The sequence below is a fragment of the Dermacentor silvarum genome, chromosome 1 (assembly GCF_013339745.2).
Source record: "Dermacentor silvarum isolate Dsil-2018 chromosome 1, BIME_Dsil_1.4, whole genome shotgun sequence".
Taxonomy (NCBI): Eukaryota; Metazoa; Arthropoda; class Arachnida; order Ixodida; family Ixodidae; genus Dermacentor; species Dermacentor silvarum.
The window spans coordinates 68,495,637-68,517,035 of record NC_051154.1 but is presented as its reverse complement, the minus strand read 5'-3'; the positions used below and the strand labels follow the sequence as shown (position 1 = coordinate 68,517,035).

The window sequence follows — 21,399 nt, the reverse complement described above, 5'->3', positions numbered from 1 at the left end:
AGCGGAAGAGTTCCCCAGTACTTTGTTAGCCTCGAAACTGCTTGCTTCCCATTGGCGACGCTCGCCCCTTTCGTGAATAAAACAGCACCGAACGGTTCAGCTTCATTCCGTATCGTGTGCGCATATGCCCCGCTCCGGCGTAATCAGGACAGAGGAGGAAGATAGGCGATGGGGCTTTTATGTCTATTGCGGTCGTCTCCCGACGGAAATTATTTCTCCGTTCAAAACTTCGCTTTCATGGACTAGGTTTGCTTATTTCTGTTGTGTGTATTGCCTTATTTTTTTTCTCCTTAGCTCTCCCGACAGACAGTATGGGCTTAAGCCATGCATGTGCAGCGGTGCCCTTATGCGGCCTTGAAGGATGAAGCTCGGGACAAACGTGAGGAGGGGGGGGGGGGGGGAAGCTTTTCATCGAGCCTTGTGTACACGTAGGATTTCGTGGAGCCCCTCAAGGGTTTCCGTCGTCCCACAGAATCGGGGAAAAACTATTAAATAGCTGGGCCCTTTCATGTCCTCGTTGCTCGGTTTCTGTGCCTGAACGGGGCTCAACGCCGTGCGCGGAGTCGCGGGATCGGCCCAGCCGAAGATTTTTGTGTCGTCGAGCACGGGGCTCGAATGAGCACGGACGGCGGCGTTGGTCTGGCGTTTATTATTAATTTAATAACGTCCCCGGGGTAGTTCTCATCGTGAGCTGCGCCGTCTTCCTTTCTCTTCTTGAGCGATCCTACGAAAGCACAACTTTAAACAGGCTTCTGTACAAACATGCCTCCCCCTTCCCGGTGCTTTCTCTGTATCGTTATTACTTCTCGTTCTCCATCACTCTGATCCCGCGCGCGCGCGTTGCCAATTTTTGCTCCGCCTGAGCGCACGCGCGGACACCGGAGAGCGGAAGAGTAGAGAAAGAAAACACAGTGCCCTGACAGGCCGTGTTGCTCTTTCACCTCCCTAGCTATGTTTATTTTCGCTTGGCACATTTTTCTTTTCTCTCTCTCTCTCTTTTGTTCTCTTCAGTGTCTCTTTAGGACTTAGCTCCGTACTGGAACTCGCGCACGCCCGCGCTTACAGACGCACATACGGGTGAAGCCAGTGGAATGAGGAGCCTTATGAAGTCGCACGCCGGTCCAGATCAGCAGCAGCGACAGTGGCACATGCGCCACGCGAAGAGCGGGACGCTCCGGTGGAATCCATCTGTGTGTGCGTGCGCGGCGCCCGCTTCTCCGTACAGGGCCCGCACCATCGGCCCTTGGAACATTCTTTACCGGATCGCCCTGGCTGGCTGCCGTGGCCGCCTCGCGGGGTCCTTTTCGGCCGCGCAGCGACGAGCAGCCGCCGCTGCTCTCGCTGGCCGCCCCTTGTCGCATTCTTTCTCGCGGGGCTCTGGCCCCCTGGTCCCTCTCTCCGGGTCCTGGCGTCTTCCTGCTTTAACTCGATCCTCTTTTCCTCGTTGGCTTTTTATTCCTTGCCGGCGCTACGTCTCTCTTCGCAACCAGCACGGTGTCCGCGTCGTCGTCGGCTAGCGCACTTGTGGCGAGGGTCTCGCAGCCAGCGAGGGATGCTACTACGTCTGCGTTGCGAATTCGAGAGCGACGAGCTCGCGGGAGGGGAAAGCGAAACGACAGCCGGAACGATCCAAGGCGGCCAGACAGATGGGCCCAGGAAACAAGTCCGGAAAACTCGCGCGGAACGTGCTTTCCTCACGGCGCGATCAATAAAAGTTTCTTTTTATTTCCTCTCCAAACGACCATTTGCTTTCTCTATTCCCCTCTGGCGGCCGGTTTGTTGTGCGTTCCTTTAATGGGGGATGCCCGCGTGCCCGGCTTTGTGGCGCTCGGCTCTCGTTGGCGCGGCGGCCGCCTTTGTTTCTCAACGGACTCCCCAGCTACCCGCACGCGTTCGCCGCCTTGGGGGCCTCGCCTGCAGCGAAAATCGCAGAAGCCAGGCGCCGCGCCGCTTTTTGATAGGGCTGGCGCGAGAGCCCCGAGGCAACGCGACACCGCTGCTGCCGCTGGGCCGCGTCCGGCACTGGCCCATTGCTTCTTCTTGTCCGGCACAGCGCGGTATCTCTCGGATTTCGACCGAACGAGGTGAGGGGCACAATGCCTGGAAATTCGGCCCCATATGCGAAAGCCTGCTGCTTCCAAGTCCGTCTTCTCTTTTTTCCGCTGTTAACGCGCTCGTTTCGTGCCCCGAGGCGTCCTGTTTTCCATCATGCCAACGACGAGTCTTTGTAAGCGTCCGGTGACATTCTAATATAAGCTGACGGTGACATCATTTTGTATATATATATATATATATATATATATATATATATATATATATACGTACACTAACTCTAAGGTTTCTAATTCTCTTTTCGGACGTTATCCTTCAAGCGCCGTGTACAAACTCTTTGCCAAAATTCTCTTTAAAAAACCGTCAATTTTCGCCATGTAGACAAGTTCCCTGCTATTGGTTCAATAAAAATCTGCAATTCTGAAATTCGATGTTGCCCCAAATTACTCAAGTGGATGATGTAAGCAAGAACTAGAGACTTGTGCAGGGTAGCAAACCAGAATATTTTCGGGTTAACCTCCCTGCCTTTCCCACCCCGTCTCTCTCTGTCTCTCTATCTACAGACTTGTAGAGTATCTAGCGCTTCCGCAAATCAGAGAACTCATAGTGTGTGTGTGTGTGTGTGTGTGTGTGTGTGTGTGTGTGTGTGTGTGTGTGTGTGTGTGTGTGTGTGTGTGTGTGTGTGTGTGTGTGTGTGTGTGTGTGTGTGTGTGTGTGTGTGTGTGTGTGTGTGTGTGTGTGTTTTTAAATTCAAATGTACGCGAAGATCCGCATCCAAAAAGCAGGAAGCATGGCACCTGCCCACGTAACCGAGTAGACTAAAGGCAGCACAGCCAGATGTCGAATCGTTAACTTTTGTCGGCCAGGTCGTAGGTAGCGCGGCTTGCTGTTGGTATGACCTCGGTGGCTTTGCTGGGTAACTCGGTCGCTCTATTTCACTAACTAAGGACAACGGTCACCGAAGGTGACGTATCTGACCAAGCGGAAGCAACGGCAGAAAGTACAATCCAATCAAATCTCTGGCAGCGTTTGCAGGGTCAAGTTGCCGATTCGAGAGACGACTAGCTAGTCAACAGCCCGTTGAGTCCTGCGTGCAACGTGTGAGCATAATTGTGGTTATAACTTGCATCGGTAATGTGCAGCCACAGTGTCCATGACACATGCCCCGTTGAAATGTGTCTCAGAAGTACGTCACCATTTAAACCATGACATGGCAGCCTTCGGTGAACAACAGACTTTGAGCAAAGGACAGATGAACAACGAGAATAATGTAATCCGTTATGGCAGTGCCTGAGAGTTTCATAGCGTGCGCAAGTACAGTGAGGAGGAGGAGGAGGCGGCATTGCCGAAACACGAAAACCGCAGTAGCTGTCTTAGTCGATAGTGGGTATACCTTTTGCTAAGAAGACAAAGCCTAGTCACGAAATGCACGATCCAGTGCCTGTGCTGTGCATCTCAGTGTTCAGTGTTCAGTGTTTGTGTTTCGTTTTCTCTAGAGGTGGATATCTCAACCGCAGTGTCGGGAAAAGGGAATAGGGGGAAAAAGAGAAATAAAAAATTCAGTGCCATTCCACTCTGTGAAGGTGGATGACCAGCGATGTGGTGATTGACCGTTGCACCGGTGAAACGTTCCAACTTTGCGGGATCGGGGCCACATGGACGGTTCGCGTTTCTTTCCGCCTCGCGGTCCTGGCGGGCAGCACGCTTACGCTTGGCGTCCGCGGCCCGCTCATCGTCGGTGGTCTCCTTCCGCCGCTGCCGCGCCCATTCCAATCCAGTGTTGGTGTCGGCGTGGGCGCGCCGGCGTCGGTGGCTGAGCAAATCATCTCGAAGCCGCCATAGCATTAGCGGTGGCCTCCACGAAAGCGAGAGTTGTCATAAGCGACTCAAAAATTGCAGTTCACAATTTCGCGAAAGGACGCATCTCGCCAGAGGCGCTCAAAATTCTAAATAGTAACAGCGACCGTCATCGCGGTACGATCCAAATTATTTGGGCACCCGCGCACTCCTCTCACCCCGGCAACGAGGTGGCTCACAACTTAGCTCGAGGACTTACTCGCCGAGCAAGTGAGCCCGCCCAGCCGGGAACGAGAAGAGGCCGCATGGTCAGCTACAAAGAAATAACCGATTACTATCGGCTGGGAAGGGCCCGGTACCCACCAGCTCATCCCACGCTAACCAGGAAACAGGCGGTGGCCTGGCGCCTCCTGCAAACAAACATGTATCCAAACCCGGTGGCCTGCAGCAGATTCTATCCAGGGCAATACAACAATCAATGCAAATTATGTAAAGGTAGGGCGGATCTGCCACATATTCTATGGGCATGCTCGAAGGCGGCTACTTTCGAGGGCCGCAAAATTCAAAACCGGCAGCAGTGGGAGACCCTTCTGCTCAGCTCAGACCAGCAAGACCAGGTCTGGGCCGTCCAGCTAGCCGAGGCAGCCGCTGAGACCCAGGGGATCTCGGCCGTCTGCTAGGCGTATGGAGGCTGCGTCCGCTCTCGTGAATGGCTAGCACCATTAAAGTTGAATCTCTCTCTCTCTCTCGAACCACCCCGACAGCGCAGGCTCTCCGCGTGGCGGAAGGCGTTAGTGAACAAAAATTGAAAAAGTGAAGTAAAATTTGTCAGAAAAATGGTAAAGTACGACTTAACCGCAGCATACAGACATGATAGCGTCGGATTGTAGTTTGAATGTGCGAGAAAACATAATTCTGTTACGAGTAAACTCAAACACAAATCCCCTTTCCAGCATTTCTACCACAACAACAGCGGCACGCCCGGGTAGGTTACTTGCAAAAACAGCATCCAGATGGCACTGGCCTCCTCGACAGCGTAGGGTGCCTCGATGCCCAGCGCCGCCGTCCAGGGCGGAGACAACCCCGCTGGCGCCGCCATATTTAGTCACACGAGCTGAGACTCAGCTACGCTTGCGTTCATAAATAGTGCTACTCGCGGCGCGCTTCCAAGTGCTTTGCCTTGATGAGGATTTTTTTTATCGGTATCGCATCTGCACATCTTTATAACCAATAGCCGTTAACTCGTCGAAGGTCGAAGACGTAAATGTATGGCGCCGGGAACATGCCCCAAGTTGCCTAATTCAATCACATTTAATATGCCGTGTGTATGTTTGAAATACGCACTTTTTTTTGCGATTCGATGCTTGGTATATAAGGTTTCCGACTCCCTGTGTGTGGAAGTTTTTCTTTTTCGCTGTTGTATTTTGGCTTACACGTCACGCCTCCTTTACCGCAGCCAGCCACTCGCGCACGGCGGTTAGTTTCCCTTGCGTTGCGCGTGCTCTTGGCGTTCGTTGCAATTATTTGACGATATCTACGCGCAATTTTGCTTTTTTTTTGCCCACAAAACTGTGTGCTGACAGGATTAAGCTGGTGTAAAGATAACTGCGATGTGAAAATAAGGTTTAGTTAGTGCTGTAGAGAAAAATGTAACGTAACTTGTCTGTGTCAATCTTGCGTAGTACACACAGGAAACCAAACGGCGCACAAAATACATTTACTTAGTAATGTCTAGTACAGTCAATAATGAAAGAGATATGTACATGAAAAATTATATGTACTGTGTGGCGCGTGAAGGTTGCGTTGAAAGACGAGGTAAAAAAAAAAAATTCGCAAGGTAGGCTCGACACACACAATTAGGGATAGGGAGCGTTTTTTTAAATTTATTCATTACATTATGGGGGGGGGGGGGGTTCAAGCGAGTACATCAACCTTATTACACACAATATAAATCGAAAACAAGAATACAAACAAGAAAACGCAACCGCGGGTAATATTAATCAAGATATCCAGCCAGAATACATCAGCTACCGTCGAATACGTCGCATCAGCCAAACACATCGATGTCGAGTACAGAACATTTTATAAATAGCCATTAGAACACTGATAATTACATTGAAAAAATAAACAACACTGCATACATATCGCGTACAAAAACCGTAAATGAAACTAAGACAGTCAAATAAAGATTAGCAATGTTTTTCACTTCGAAAATATAGTCCATGATGATGTAGGGCTGTTGACTTTAACAGACGGCGCCCATCCTGTCGATTTCTCTCGTACTGGTCCTCTTCAAAGTGTTTCTAAGTACAAGTAAAACAACAAAAGTGATTATTAATATGAAAATTTGCCTTGTAGATACAGAGAACCCATTACAGTGCTTAAAAATAAATTTTCGCGGAAGTAATGCTGTATTATTTCGCTTCACATGTTTCGAAGAAATGCACAGGCTACAACAGACACTATGCCAGAAAGCGCCGAAACATTTTGGTCCCATGATGCCCCTTAACTCTACTACACCTGGGCATACCGTGCACAGGCATTTAAAGACCGTCACAGTACCCACTACGATCGGGAATGAGCACGAAGGACCATCGGCTTACGAGCACCACGCTACAAATATATTCGTCTAAAAAATCAGCTATATAACGTAACAACCTGAGATCCGCAAGATATCTGCTGAGAATAGAGAAAATCACAATGCTTCGCTTGCCACGTACACAACAGCCGCTCTCCCCATAAGAAGCACTGCGTTCTCTAGTCTCAAATAACCAGTCGCGAAAAAAGAAACTGAGGAAAAAAAAAAAAAAAAAAAAAACAAGAGACACACACGATGTGTGCTTCCCGTGCAAAAGTAAAATAGGTGGTTTACATGACGATTTGTAGCTAATGTAAGACTATTTCGCGGCGAAGCATTTTCGTCAGTCGTCAGTCCTCGCATAGACTGCGCCGATCAAAACGGCAAAAGCCTATGCGACGCGCGCTCGCAAACCATAAGCTACTCAGACAGCATCGGTGCAGTGCTTAGTTCGTGAGCGAACGTCGGTACGTGAGCGAGGATCAGAGAATACTTTCTTATTTATGAAAAACAGGATGCGATAGTCTAAACTTTCTTGACACTTACCTCGCAAATGTAGGAGCTATCCGTTGCCTTCCAGTGATACCGCTTTACTTGGGCTTCTCATCTCTTCGCTCTGGGTCCCGGGGGAAGCGTAAACAACGAAGCCCTTTACACGTCGATCCGGTGCACTTGGGAACACAACAGCCCGTCATGTCGACTCGATGCACTTGACAAGCTTGTCATTCATGCGGCTGAACACTGTCCAGCAAGTAGAAGCGTCAGCGAAGCATCCGCGCGCACTGTGTCTCGAACTAAGCACCGGCACCAAGCAATCGTAACCGCTCGCTGTGATTCAAGATGGCGTCGCAGCGAGAAAGCGGCGGCGCGGGGGCGGTCAAAGGATGGCACCACCCTGAACGGCGGCGCTGGCATCGAGGCACCCTACGACAGCGTAGGGAGCGTAAAACGGCAGCGGCGCGCAGAGGCGAAGGTGGAGAAAAACGAAAGCTGCAGTTGCTGGGAAGCCTGACAAGCATTCAGGGAACTTTGAATGCTATCGCAATCCACTCTTAAAGGCGAAGCGTAAGCGTGCTCCAAATTTTTCTGTTGATGCCGTCGTTCTTGGTAGGCACGCTGGTCTTCTTCAGACCGAACAAGGCGCGGTCTACCCATTTCTCGGTCAGAGCAGAACTGAGGAAAAGAGCCTACGTAGAGCATGACGTCAGGAGACAGAAGACAGTCATATTGGTAGGCACTGGTTTTAATACGCGGGATGGCGTACACGTGTATGGTGCGAACGTAGACATGGTCGATGCGGATCAAAATGTAGTATCTGTTCTTATCAGCTTAATATCTCATACAGGTTGTATTTTGATTCAAGATATTAAACTTATTTTTGCAAGTTGGTGGAGTGCTTTAAGCCTGCTTTACCTCCGCTGTGGGTCGGCCCCATATTCCACTATCTCCGGGATCGGCCCACGATTTTTGGTCTACGGACATCGATTCGCTGGAAACTAGTTATATACAGCTTTGCAGTAAAACGTTGGAAACGAGTAGAGTGCAGTGCATGACCAGCTCGATGACAGTGTGAAACCACGGACGGTAGGAGTAAATGTTCTTGCAACAGCGTCTTTCATTGAGGGGCAATGTGGGTCTAGAGTCTTTGTGGACCAAAATTCAGGTAGATAGATCGGTCTCTTACGCAATGTCAAGCATGACCTGGAATGCTCTCCTGCGAAGTGCCCGTGAGCCCGAAGTAAACAGGAGGTCCTGCACGCTTTCTGTCCGGAGATCTAATCATAGGAAGTGAATCATCATGTTCCTTTTGGCGCTATAAGCCGGGCATTCTAGAAGAATGTAAGCCAGGGTACCGTGCAGGCACCTGTCGGGACAGTGCAGGTACTTAACGGAGGTCGTTCTACTCAGCTGGTAGGGTATTTCAGCGGTATGCACGCAACCTATGCTCAGCTTCAGAAAGATCAGTGAGAAAGCAGTTCGCGGGAAACCTACACACTTTTTTTTTCGAAAATTTGCCCGGTGGCATAAAACACCTGATGCATACAAGTTATATATACATGTATAGTTGGTTATGTCCGACGAAATCTAACAAGGATCTATGGTGCGGACCATAGATCCACAGATGGTAGTCAGGTGGGTGGCTTGGGTGTAGCCCCACTTTTGACAGGTAGTGGCGCCTTGATGAGTGCCGTCCGGGATAATTCCACGATAGGTGCGGTTTAGTCTGCTAGGGCAGCTGGGTGAGGGCATGAAGGGACAGGTCGCGCCGAAGGCTTGCCTATGGTACGAAGCCAATAGACAGATTGCAGCTGGCGTCAGTGCAGCGACCACACGTATCCTCCTTAACGCAACCTCATCGCGGCTGGAGAGACCGGACGGGAGGTCTGATCCACACGGAGTTATTAATGCTTCTGTGGAGTGTCGAAGGACTTCCTTTTTTTGATAGCCATGTGACCGCGGGATGTTGCGGGAAGAGCGTCAGTGGATATGTGGATGGAGGCTGGTGGCTGACTGCGTCTGCCTGAATGTGCACTGGTGAAGATGAACGGGTTATCCAAACAATTCGTACCGTGCACGGCAACGTCCACACTTGACCATGCACTTTGTCGGCGAAAGGCGATCCGTTCAGTACCTTGCGAAGGTCTTTCACACTTGAGCCGAATCTCTTCATAGGACTAGTTGTAATGTTTGTGGCGCTAGTTTTGACCGCAAGGTGGTCAATGCATGATATGATATATAGCCCGCAGCTCGGCGAATATAGTCGGGGGCCCAAACGGAACGCGATAGTGGCATGTTTGAGATGGGATTAAGGCAGGGCAGGTTAGGGCAGCAGAAACTACCAGGCAGCTGTGGAGTCGGCCGCAAGTTTGAACTGTGGATGCGGCCAAGAGGCTGTTAGTTGCTTGCGCGACCATCGTGGTAGGTTGATATGGCCTTGCGATGGAGTATTGACGTGTTGTCTCATGTAATGGTGTAGGGCGTCAACTGCTGTACGAGCTGAAAGCTTGAGACGACGTGACGAGCGCCGCTGATGAACTAATTCATCTAACGCATCGAGGCGTGCTTCCCCTCCCCCCCTCCGAAAAATAGGAATAGGGGTGAGGCGTGGAAGAGACGATGGTTCGCATTGCATCTCGGTTTGCCACCTCTAGCCGGTCTCAGTGCTTAACCATTGTATGTTGAAATTGGCCTTAATAAGCAAGCATTGGTTGCAGTATACCACAGACAAGAGGTCGGGATATCTTAGTTCTAGCGCCGCTGGCCTTTGAAGAGATGCGCCTAACGAGATGCAGCAGCTGCGTTAAGCGACGGGGTGCTTCTTTCACCCTAGGCGCAGCCGAGCCAGAAGCCGCATCAGTGTGGCCTAAAACGCGCACAGACCTTACTCTTAATGACGGGATGCACCGATATTTAAGCGGTGAATTTTTACAGGAAATGCCAAGCAGGTTCCAGTCAACATCGCACAAAATCTTGCGGGCTACACAACCATCGTTTTTCAGCTGCAATCAGGTAATACAGCACTACTGTGCAGCTATCGCCTTGACTGGCGCACATCGGGGCTCGCAGCAACCCATATCAGGCCACTAAACTAGAGTTACGTCTATTAATATAGCGAATAGAAGCGAGGACACTATCCTAATAAGAAACTTTTTATGCTTGTATCTATACTTCCAGACGCGGGATAGACAGCGGTCTTTTTGACTCTCTCAGCGGTCTCTGACATCAACTCCTGCTAAGTCACCAAAAACCTTAAGCTATCAAAAAATATGTAACATAAAGCTCGAGGTAGAAGGCTTATTGTTAATGAACGACAGCCTGCGCTAACGTCTGTGCTTAGAATGTTTACTTGTACGAACAAGCCGGCTGAGGAATGCATCAAGCTTTTCTTGATTGATAAAAAAAATAGAGAAGAAATCGACACAAAGGCAATCGATAATTTACCACGAAAAAAAAAAAACCAGCAACAACCAAGTCTGTATCATTCCGATGGAATGATCATTACTGGATTTGTGCTTCTGGTGAGTTTTTTCTAAAGGCGGCGTGTGCACTCTTCCAGCACAGCGTATAATAAGCTTGCACAATTTTGAGAGAGGGAGATTTTCCTTCGCCGCGTTTTATTGATGGAGCCAATATAGCTTGATGCAGCGTTATTTCTCAAAACACTGACCCAATTGCGGTTCCTGATACGCTAGATGCAGGCAACGCGCCAGATAGCGCAGGCAAAGAAAGGAAAAAGTGCATTAGATTCTGTATTCGATGGCATGCCAATAAATTGTGCGCGTATACGATCGCAAGCATTCGTACCAAACTCCATGGTCTTTCATATAGTACATTTCGAAAAGCAGGACAAAATGAAAGAAAACAAGGAAAGTGCTGCTGGCGGCTTCCTTTTATCTTCAAAGTTAAGAAAGTGCAATGCTGTAGTTAGCATACAGCTAAAAAAAAAAAAGAAAGAAACAAATTTGGAAGCATTTTTTTAATTATTACTTTTTCCACCATCGCCGGTTAGGCTGGCTTTCCGCGCGCCATGATGTTTGCAATATTTTTTTTAACTTAAAATTCAGAACGCCTAATGCCTCGGGGAGTACATTTCGAAGTTGATTGATTGAGTGATAGATAGATAGATAGATAGATAGATAGATAGATAGATAGATAGATAGATAGATAGATAGATAGATAGATAGATAGATAGATAGATAGATAGATAGATAGATAGATAGATAGATAGATAGATAGATAGCTTTTCCACAGCTAGGACAAATATCTGTTTTGCTTTTTTGAACAATTTTGTTTTCACGTACCTTAAGGTCCAAGCTTCACAAGCACACGTTTGGCAACCCGATAAAAATGAGGCCGCCGCAGCCAAACCTGCGACATTGTGTTTAGCAACCCAATGCCATAGCGACTGCCCGAATGCAGCTGGTAGGGGTAGAGTACTATAGACGCGTTGTTCAGCTAGCCAACCAGCTAGCTACGGTAGCCAACGGGACGTTATTCTGGTTAACCTCCCAGCCTTCTGCTTTTCTCTTTCCTCCTCCCCTCGCACTGAAGCATTTCACAATAGTTAGGAGCAGAGCGCAGGCGCAGGCAGACGTGCTCCTCCGGCGTGTGCAGTAACTGCTTAACTTAAAGATCAGTGAAAGTCTAGCGGCGAACGGTGGCTCACGCTCGAGTTCCGCGAACGCTCTCGTTTGGCGCGATGCGCGTAGCGTGCGTGGGTCTCTTTAACCAAGAGTCTTTCTGCCGGTTCCAAGAACAAAAGTTATCGCTCGCGCGCACATTTCTTTAATTCATGAAAAAGCAAAGTGTGGCACGGCAAGCAAGGACAGAAGACATCCGCGAAATCGCGAGAAAGGCAGAGCCTCCACGGATCTCGCTGGCCGGCGGAAACAGAGTGTTAAACGGCAGTGTAAAAAAAGCGCAGAGTTTCTCACCGAGATGTTTCTCGCGATGCGGGAACGCTGCACGGGTCGGTTCGTTGCGTTCATTTCTCTTCTTTGTGCGCGCTGTGCTGAACATTAAAGAGGGACACACAAAGGCAACGAGCGGCCGCACGAGGAGTGCATGTAGGTTTGCGGCATTGCTAGAATATTTTGGCGTCGCCGCTGGCTGCCGGCTGATTAAAGAACTCTGACGTCACGGAGCCGGAAATTTCGGAAAACTTTCTTCTCTCGGGAACAGCACGCTCCCTTAATCGCCGTCCTTGTTAGCTTCCGTCCTTTGGCTGTGAATATCGTCTATTTTTTTCTTCTTTTTGATGCACGTGTCCAGCGCAGAGAACGTGCCTCAAGCTATACCAGCATTCTCATGCCGACTTGGGATAAGGCGGACGGCTTAAGCGGCTAGAACACCGCGATCATTCGTCAGAAAAGGTACTCGAAGTACTCGAGTCTTTGCCTCGGAGAAGGGGGCAAAAAAAAAAAAAAAGTTTATTAACGTTCTGCGAACGTGTCTTTTGCCGGTGGGATTAAACTTTCCGTAACCTGGTTAACGGTTGTTAAAAGAAAGCACGAACTCCTAAATATCAGGCCAGGTATTTCTTTTTTTTTTTTCAGCGCGTCATGACGCTTGTAGTATGTAGTGCGCCTCACCGAAGTACAACTGTGAAAACTCAGTACATGTATACGAAGCATACGGTGAATTTAGGAGAAAGTGATGATGAAAGCAGTTTCGGATATGTTAAGTTTTGATAAAAAAAATCTGAAGAATACTCAACGAAAAATCTGCTTCAGCTACAGAGACGACAACTTGGTCTGAAAATAAAAAGCATCATTTATGGTGTTAAAGAAGGAGAATATATGTCGAAGGTGCTTCCAATGCTAAAATGGCGGGATATTGACCCATGCAATTATACCGTGAGAACTAAGAATGATTGTATTTGCACAATTGTCTCTTGGTTGAAGAGCGGAAAAAGCAACCCGTCGGAGCTGGTAAGAGCTGCGTTGGAAGGCTAACCTTGCCGAAGATAATTATAACCATAAATCAGATGCACGTAGAACTTTCGCGGGAATTCTCCGGGTGAGACATTTATAAAGAACAACCTTAAGAAATGTTTATTTCAAAGCGTGAAGGGGTGTACACGAAAAAGCGATGAGGTATTTGCGCACTATCCGAGAATGTCAGCCACAGGAACGTTTCCAAGAACTGAGGAATCGTTGGGAATGGTATACCGCTAGAAGTGATGACTACCTCAACGTATTATCATCATCATCATCTTCATCATATCTTTATGTCCACTGCAGGACGAAGGCCTCTCCAAGCAGTCTCCAATTACACTGTCTCACGCTAGCTGATTCCAACTTCCGCTTGAAAATTTCCTAATTTCATCATCCCACCTAATTTTCTGCCGTCCTCGACTGCGTTTCTCTTCCCTTGGCAGCCATTCTGTAACTCTAATGGTCCACCGGTTATTTTCCCTAAGCATTACATGGCCTGCCCAAGCGATCGATGTATATAATTTCGTAAAATGGACCGCAAAGTTCTCACAGAAACAACCCAGTGAATGTTTCCGATTGCGCACACGGTAATGTGGTCAAAAATATCGCCTGCGTAACTTCACGTAAGTCCGTGTGAACGTTCGTGTCATTTTCCAGCTGCCTCTCCGCATTAGCGGAAAGGCAGATCGAACCCTTCCCTTTGTGCGCACAGTGCGGAGCAGCCGGTGCCTCTTCTCGGAGGTGACGATGACATCGCTGTTTTCCTCACGCTACATGGCAACTCTTTTCCACACCTATTTTTCTCCAACCCCTTACCAAAGAATAAACGCGGCTGTCCGGTGTAAACTTGAACGAACTTTGTTTTCCCCATTTTTCGCTTCCATTTGGCGCTTGTATGAGTCCGAGAAGTGCTTTTTATTTGAACGCATTGCGAGAAGGCGAAATACTATCGAGAGAGTTTTTCGTTCACAGAAAATGGCGCATTCATTGATTGGTACTTACGTTTATATACAAAAAGAAACTAGCAATTACATAAAAGGCTGCTACTGTTAGCCCAGATAAAGAAAAGTAGGAAAAAAAAAGCACACTGTTTTGTCTGAAGAATAAGGAAACAAAGTTACTCCGCTAACACCATATGGCAAGTCAGCTTAGATGAATTTCAAGCTAGCTTAGGTGGAGTTCAGAAACAGCCGCCAAGCTCCTCACCTCCACCAATGCACCCCGAATTCGCACACCATGTGACTGCTGCGGATGCGTCACTTCATTAGTTGCCGGCATTGTGGGTGCACAGTTTGCTGTTGCCGTCGCAATATATTTGTTTGGAATTGCGAGAAAAGCAACGCACACCATGCTGTACGCTTGATCCCACTTACAATAAAGCAGCATAGCGTTTTAATACTGTGGCAGTCCATTACATACTTTATGCATCTCGTACACATCCCAACGCATGTTTTTAGGGTGCTGGAACTGCGCTTCAGAGCAAAGAAAGAGTATTACCGTAGCGTATGCGACGTTCAAGGTACCGGGCTAAATACAGTGTGCTCCATGTGGCTTTCCCATATGGACCACATGGGGTCCACGTTGGGTCTTTCTTCCCAGATGCAGCCGTATTACCAGCATACCCGTTGGCCCCCCCAGCGCCTCGTACATTGAACAGTTTGAGGCGCGGATTAACGTGCGACGTGCGTCGGTACGCAGCAATCCAGCAAGAAGGCAAGGAAGAGATATACGTCAGTACCTTTATGGGGTAGCGTCGTTGAAAGATGATTAAAACGCTCTGAGTCGCTCAATCTGTGATTCGTTGCTCGATAGCGATGACTATACATTAAAAAAGAAGAAGAATAAAAACTAAACAATACAAAGAAGGAGGTTGTAGAACTATTTGATTTGAGTTAAATAAATGTAGAAGTGACACGTTGGTGAGCATATGTATTGAATATGCGCATCAACGTGTCAAGCCTGCGTTTATTTATTTCATGATGATGGCAATTCATTTGTAAAACAAGCTTAGGAGTACGAGAATTAAAATCAGTTCCAGGGCTGACGTCAATGCCGTTACAGATTCTGTTGGGTTGTCGCTGGAATACAACCAAAAGAGGCTTGTACATCAGCAAAGAAAAAAAAAGAAAAAAAAAGCAGGAGAAGAAAAAGACAAAGCCACAGTCGACATTCAGAGTGACTAATAATCCTGTAGTTGCCTCATTCGTTCTTTCCCAGACTTTCGGGTATTTCAATTAGGTACTGTATTCGTGTATCAGGAAGATACATTTGTCATCGCTCGAGGCGTGTTTTGTTTCCGTTTCACAAAAGTGCCTAGTCAACTCGATTTGAACTACTCAAGCCATGGTCACGCCATTCTTCGCTTTCCTTGAGGGCGTGGAGAAGCACTCTCCCGAAAACAGTGCTTCTGATAATTACACAGTATGTTTCCGAGTTCTTTATAATCTCCTCTAATAGGTACCATGCAATGGCTAGTGAATCACGCCAAAGGGCAACCCACCTTTTACAAAGAGGTAGTAATTCGAAAGAAGATAGGAGGGGCGAGGCGGGTTGGGGTAGGGTTTCGGTTTCGGAAATGTAGATGACCAGAGCTCAGCTAGCTCAGAGCGATGTTCCGAGTCAGCGGGTGGAGTCCTGCATCATGAGCGTGGCCGGAAGAGCCAATTCCGCGTCCCCGGCTGACAACGCACAGAAGCGCGCCGGACGAAAAGTGGCGCGCACCGAATAAAGTGCAAGCGTGCAAGCGCCAGCACAGATGCGCACGGACACAAAGCGCAAAACAGGACGCCCACTGCCGGAGCAACACGATTTATCGCTGATGCTCCTTGTATGGAAGGCAGGAGACGGCCGCTCGTTCTCGAGTTTGGGATAAGTGGCTTCGCCGCCGGTGCGGCAGCCGAAATCCCTGACGCTCTCTCTCGCGGCAAGCGCACGCGTGTCGCTTTTCAGCGGAGACGACCAAACTCGTTTTCAACGGTTCCGACGTGCTGCCTGAGCTGTGCACTTTAGAAGTTGAGTAACGAGTTAATTACGGCGGAGCATCTGGAGGCACGACTAAAAGCGGCCGCCAGCTCCACGAGAACGAAGTTGGTCGGCCCAACTGACCCCGGTCATGCCTTCTGTGCACCGGTGTTGCACAGCACACAAAGTAACAAAAAAACAAAACAACAAAAAACAACCACAACAACAACAACAACAACAAACATTCTAAGTCAGAGTATAAAGCTTTGAAACGCACTTACTAAACAAACCCTTCTAATCGAGGTCCGTACAGTTGCTAAAATATGAAAAACGGGGGTAAGGAGCGAATAGCCCGCGCGCCAATAGGCGCGTTTACATTTCGTAAGCAAACTCTGAAGGGTATTCTTGGTATTTCAGAAACTCCTTGCTGTGAGAATAAAATACAGCGTGAATAAAAACGCCTTTTGTGCCAAATTGTCAGGGGTAGATTTAAAGCCAGTATTTTTATTCAATCAATCAAGTTTATTACCATAAATGCAAAATACGATACATATGTGAAGGTGAAACATGTTCAGGAGGATGCCCAAAAGTAAGAACTGTGGGAGGGCCTCCTATCTGAATCGGACAAAACAAATTTATTAAGCACAGGAATGAATTGACAAAAACATAAATATTTAAAATAACAAAGAAGAACATCAATAGAGACAACGCAAAAACTGATTATTAGACTAACTAAAGTGACGAAAGCAAATAAGTTTTCAAAGACAATTTAAAATGGCTCAAAGGCAACATTCTAAACTCAGGCTTCAGATTGTTCCAAATGGAAATTGCACTGAAACAGGTAGTTCGTTTATCATAATTTGTAGCTACTTTTGGTAGGAGGAAGTTATTTGACAAGGAAAACCTAGTTGGATTTTTATTACTGAATCCATGAATTGGAAAAGCATCAATGGAAACTTGACGGTCGATGATTTTTACGACAGTACCATCAAACTAGCTTTATATGTACATATGTACATATGCTTTATATGTACGTTATATGTAGGAAGTACACCCAATTTTAGAAATAAGGACTTAGGATAATGAAAGAGGGGAGGCAAATGTTGTATGTAATCTTCAATAGCCGTTTTTGGATTCTAACCAAGCGATAAATGTGAGTATGATAAGTATCTCCCCAAGCAGTAATGCAATATTTAATGTGTGTATGGATGAAAGCGTGGTAAAATGAGAGAAGTGTATTAATGCTAAAGGCTAAACGAGGTTTAATTAAAGATCTTATGCCGAAGCCAACTTTCTTAACTACTGAATCAATGTGAGCGTCAAATTTTAGATTGGAATCTACAATGACTCCTAGGAACTTCGCACAATCTATTTGTTTCATTTCAGCGTTGCTTATCCGTATTTGTAAATTAGGTGTCGTGGATATTTGAGGAGAATGGAAAACTATAAACTGAGACTTAGCATGATTTGCGCTTATATAATTTTTATGACACCGTTCTTCCAGCTGGTGCACAGTGTAGTTTAGTTTATCTAAAAGTTGAATAGGGTTTATGGCAGATGTTACAATCGTCGTGTCATCGGCGTAAAGAATTATATAAATAACTGGATAGATTGTTAACAAATGCCAAGAACAACAGCGGGCCGCGAATTAATCCCTGGGGTACTCCTTTGGCGATCAGCCTTTGTAGGGAAAAGGCGCCATTGTAATATTACTGAAATTGTAACAGTAAAATAAATTTGAATGGCATTTTTGCGAGGAAAACAGACAGTGCGTTGGTTAATTGCCCGATTTCCCTGCAAGGATGATTTTGGAAATTTTCTCGTGGCAGAGTATAGGAGGGGCATGCACAGCTGGCCGGGGCCAGTGCCGAAGCACAAATATAGGGCTGGTATAATATACAGCTTCCACTTGCTTGCTTCTATTCGTTTCTTATCATCCACCACTCACGAACCACCGATACTGGTGATAACTTATGCAGAGCGTCACTCTGACCACTCGGGAAATAAGAAAAATAAGTAAAACTAAATATAAATTCTGGGGTTTCACGTGCAAAACCACGACATGATTATGAGGCATGCCGTAGGGGTGGGGGACTCCGGATTAATTTTGACCACCTGGGTTTCTTTAACGGGCACCCAATGCACGGTAGACGGGCGTTTTTGCATTTCGCCCCCATCAAAGCGTGGACGCCGCTGCCGGAATATTATCCCACGCTCTCTGAGTTAGCACCACAACGCTAACGCCACTACGCTACTATACGGCAGGTGGAAAATAACTGGAATAGAATCGTTACATTAATCCGGTCCTGCAGAACTCTCTCCCGTCACCTCTTACCGCCACCCCAATTTGCAGTATAGCCCCGGATAGGGGGCGAGCATCCAATAAATGTTTCCCTTTCTCTCTACAGGTGAAATGACAGTGGACGACTCGTTTTGCTTTACCTTCTACCCGCGTATGCTCCGAGTGGCTCTACAAAAAATAGTAATTCACATGCTTTTTCTACTTTGGTGCAGTAACAGGAGCAGATAGGTACGAAGTAATTTAATTTTTTGTTTTTTCGTTTTAATTTCCCGTAGCTCACAGTTCATGGAGCTGACTGATCAAGCAGTTCAGTTTGAACTTTTGCCACGCGAGCGACGTTCAGTTCAGTATTTGAAGTTCAAGAGATATCAAAAGTTTAGTTTTGGTACTTTTACTTTTATGAAAGTAATGGAGTCAGTTTATCCGTAAACAATTGTAATGCCGAGCTTTCAGAACAGGCGCTAGATGTTTTAACGCGAGAGCGTTAAGGGCCCCGCGTGTCCCAGAAAATCCGGTGTCGGCGTCGGCGGAGTTTCCGTGAGCGAAACTTTCCGGATATATTTAGGTATATGTATATGCCACGCCTTCTTATATGACGTGCGGTGTATGCGGGTTATATTGCCACACTATTCTATCAATAAGGTTTCTCATACATTCTGTTACATTCTTGACAAAGTTATTCTCGGAATTTTGATAATGACATCCCACAAACAAATGTCGTGAAACGAAACACCGACAGCGCATGCCTTTTATGTCAAATATTCTCAGACTGAAATATTAAAAGTGCGAAACGATAACAGAAACCTGAAAATGATGTAAATCTTTTGGCGCGCTTGTGCACTACTTCCGGATCGATCGGCCCACGCAAGAGGCCTCGTTTCTACCAGAAAGCTCGCCTTCGGGCATATAGCGTTCGCCGCCAGCGTTCCCCGGTAAACATTACGGTTACATAAGCTGCAGTTGCCAGGAAGCGTGAGAAGCAGTCAGATATCTTTGAAGGCTATCGCGTTCCACTCTTAAAGGCGAAGCTTAAGCGCCCTCCAAGTTTTCTTCTTTTTTTGTTCTTTTTCCTTTTTTTAACTGGGTACTTGTTCTATGTGGCTTTGGCTTCGATTTCTCAAATCCAGGCTCAACGTGGCGTCACAGGTGATCGAACTGCGAATGCGGTGACAGTTGTGGTGTCCGTTAACTGCTCACAGAAAGCAGCGAAGCTATGCCGCTTATAATTTTCTCTACTAAAGTGAGGTAAGTGGTGAGGAAGTTGACGCCTTTCAGGCAGCTCGAGCCTCACAAGGGTTATCAAAGTTGTTTCCCGAGAGCTCTGCCTTTTACGACCGCTGCGCCCACGTATTCGCGCCTTCTGTGCGCATCGCAACTTGCGTGTTTCGCGTAACGATCCTGTGGCGCCACGATTGTGTTGATTGCGTTAGCTTTCACAGATTGAGAAACCGAACGCAAATAGCAGCTTACAGATGACTTTATTGCTAATTTCCTAGCCTGAGTGTATTCCACTTGGTGATCCGTGATCGGTGATCACATGCGCAGTGTTCTACTGGAGAAATGCGTTTAGAATTCCGATCCCCGTGATTCTTGCAGCTCAACTTAAAGGGACCATATAGAGAAACTCTTGCGGTTTCGACTGATAAAGTATTTTTTGTCAAAACTAAATGTTCGTTAAGTTTGTGGTAAGAGGTTTTTCCCTACAAGAGAAAATGAAGGCCAAACTTCGGCGAAACCTCAGCACTGGTACGTCAATGTATTTTAAAATTCGTGTTAAGATCATTGTGGTGCAGCAAAAGTCCACGAACCTTGTCAAGTTTCGTATGTGGATTCTTTAACGTACAATGAGTCCATGTTTACCGATAAAAAAATTAACTAAGCCTGAGTAGGTGCTTTAAACTCCATGACGGTCACGGCTGGCTTCGGGAGCTTTAGGGTGACGTCGCCACCCGCCTTTCGTTTCTGGCTTATTCTGGCTTATCAAGCTTAGTGCGAGAGGAGGCTTCTCCACCCTTTTTGAGCCCCCCCCCCCCCCCCCTTTCTTTTTTTCCAGAAAGGTATAATTTACTAGCACAGCTCAAGTTATTTCTCACTCTGGTGTCCATTTCAATTTCGCGCCTTTTGAAATAATTTTACAAAGCTAGATACGTTTTTTTACAAAAAAGTGCAACATTGCAATAAAAATAATTCGCATTAATTTTAAAAATTTGCTGAAAAGAATTAAGGGGGGAGTGTCTCAAGCGCGATAAGTTGCTGCACGTGAAGGTTCTCGGTCGTTTCACGTACTGTTATTATCCGCCATCTTAGAAGCTTATAAAATATGAAAGCAGCTTCGGCAAGGTGTCTCCTAACAGTTCCCGACAAGCGTCACGGTTTCGTGGCTGAGTTCAATCTTTGCAGCCGACCTGAAGGAGAGATACCGATCGATAGGAGACGTCCTCGACCATATAGAATTAGAGGGGGCACGGCCGTGCATGCGTTCCACGTCGCCTAATAACCGGCCCGAATTGCGGCAGCCGTGTGCAAACCCGTGGCCGGCGCGGACGGACATCGACGCGGCCAACTCAACCCGCATCGACTTCTCCCACGCAAGCGCCGTCCCTCGCTGCCCGCTCGCGTGGAACCTTTTCATGGCCCTCGACAATGGCCGTGCTCCAATTTGCAGCATAAGCCGGTGTTAATTATCGGCCTAATGAGGCTTAAAATAGATTTCCTAACGTGTCGAAGGAGGCAAGACAAAAGGGCGCAGAGGCTACGAGCGCCTGTGTGGCCAGACCGGCAAAATGGCGGAAGGAAAGAATCGATTCAGTATACTGCAGCTCAGAAGAATTCATGATGTGCGAGAAGCCTTCCGGGCTGCTGTCCCTTGTGTTCTTTTAGCTGTGCTGTATTCTTAATGAACGGCTTCTCCTTCGGAGCCAGAATCTGGTCGGCGGTAATCGCGAGCTTCTGTTCCCCGAGTGCGCCGTTTGTTATACGAGGCAGGTGCAGGCACCGCCGGCTGGCCTGCCTAGTGTTTGCCGAAGCACCTGCGTATGCGGCGAAAGGCGCTCGCAAGTATCCAATGGGTGTCGCGTATGTTTTGGCATGAGCGTAACCGTAGCCGATGTCTCTCAGCACTCGCCCAGACGCATTTCATTGGCAGTGATCCAAGAAACTATAGTGTGCAGTTCCTCCTGGCCACTTCAGGTCCTTCCGAGAAATAGAGCGGAATAAACGCTGACGATTGAAAAAGGGCTAACGTGAGTAATATGCTCATGAGGGCGCGTAGC

At 47.5% G+C, this 21,399-nt stretch overlaps 1 protein-coding gene and 1 non-coding gene across 2 annotated transcripts in view; both read left to right on the top strand.

The window, feature by feature from the left end:
• The window catches only part of LOC119465123 (protein APCDD1), a 273,777-nt gene that overhangs the window by 30,407 nt on the left and 221,971 nt on the right, over positions 1-21,399 (top strand). The gene's annotated exons all lie outside the window — the stretch shown is intronic.
• On the top strand, positions 7,713-7,894 carry LOC119437830 (U2 spliceosomal RNA). Its single transcript, XR_005189550.1, has one exon. It is a non-coding gene; the product is annotated as a U2 spliceosomal RNA (small nuclear RNA).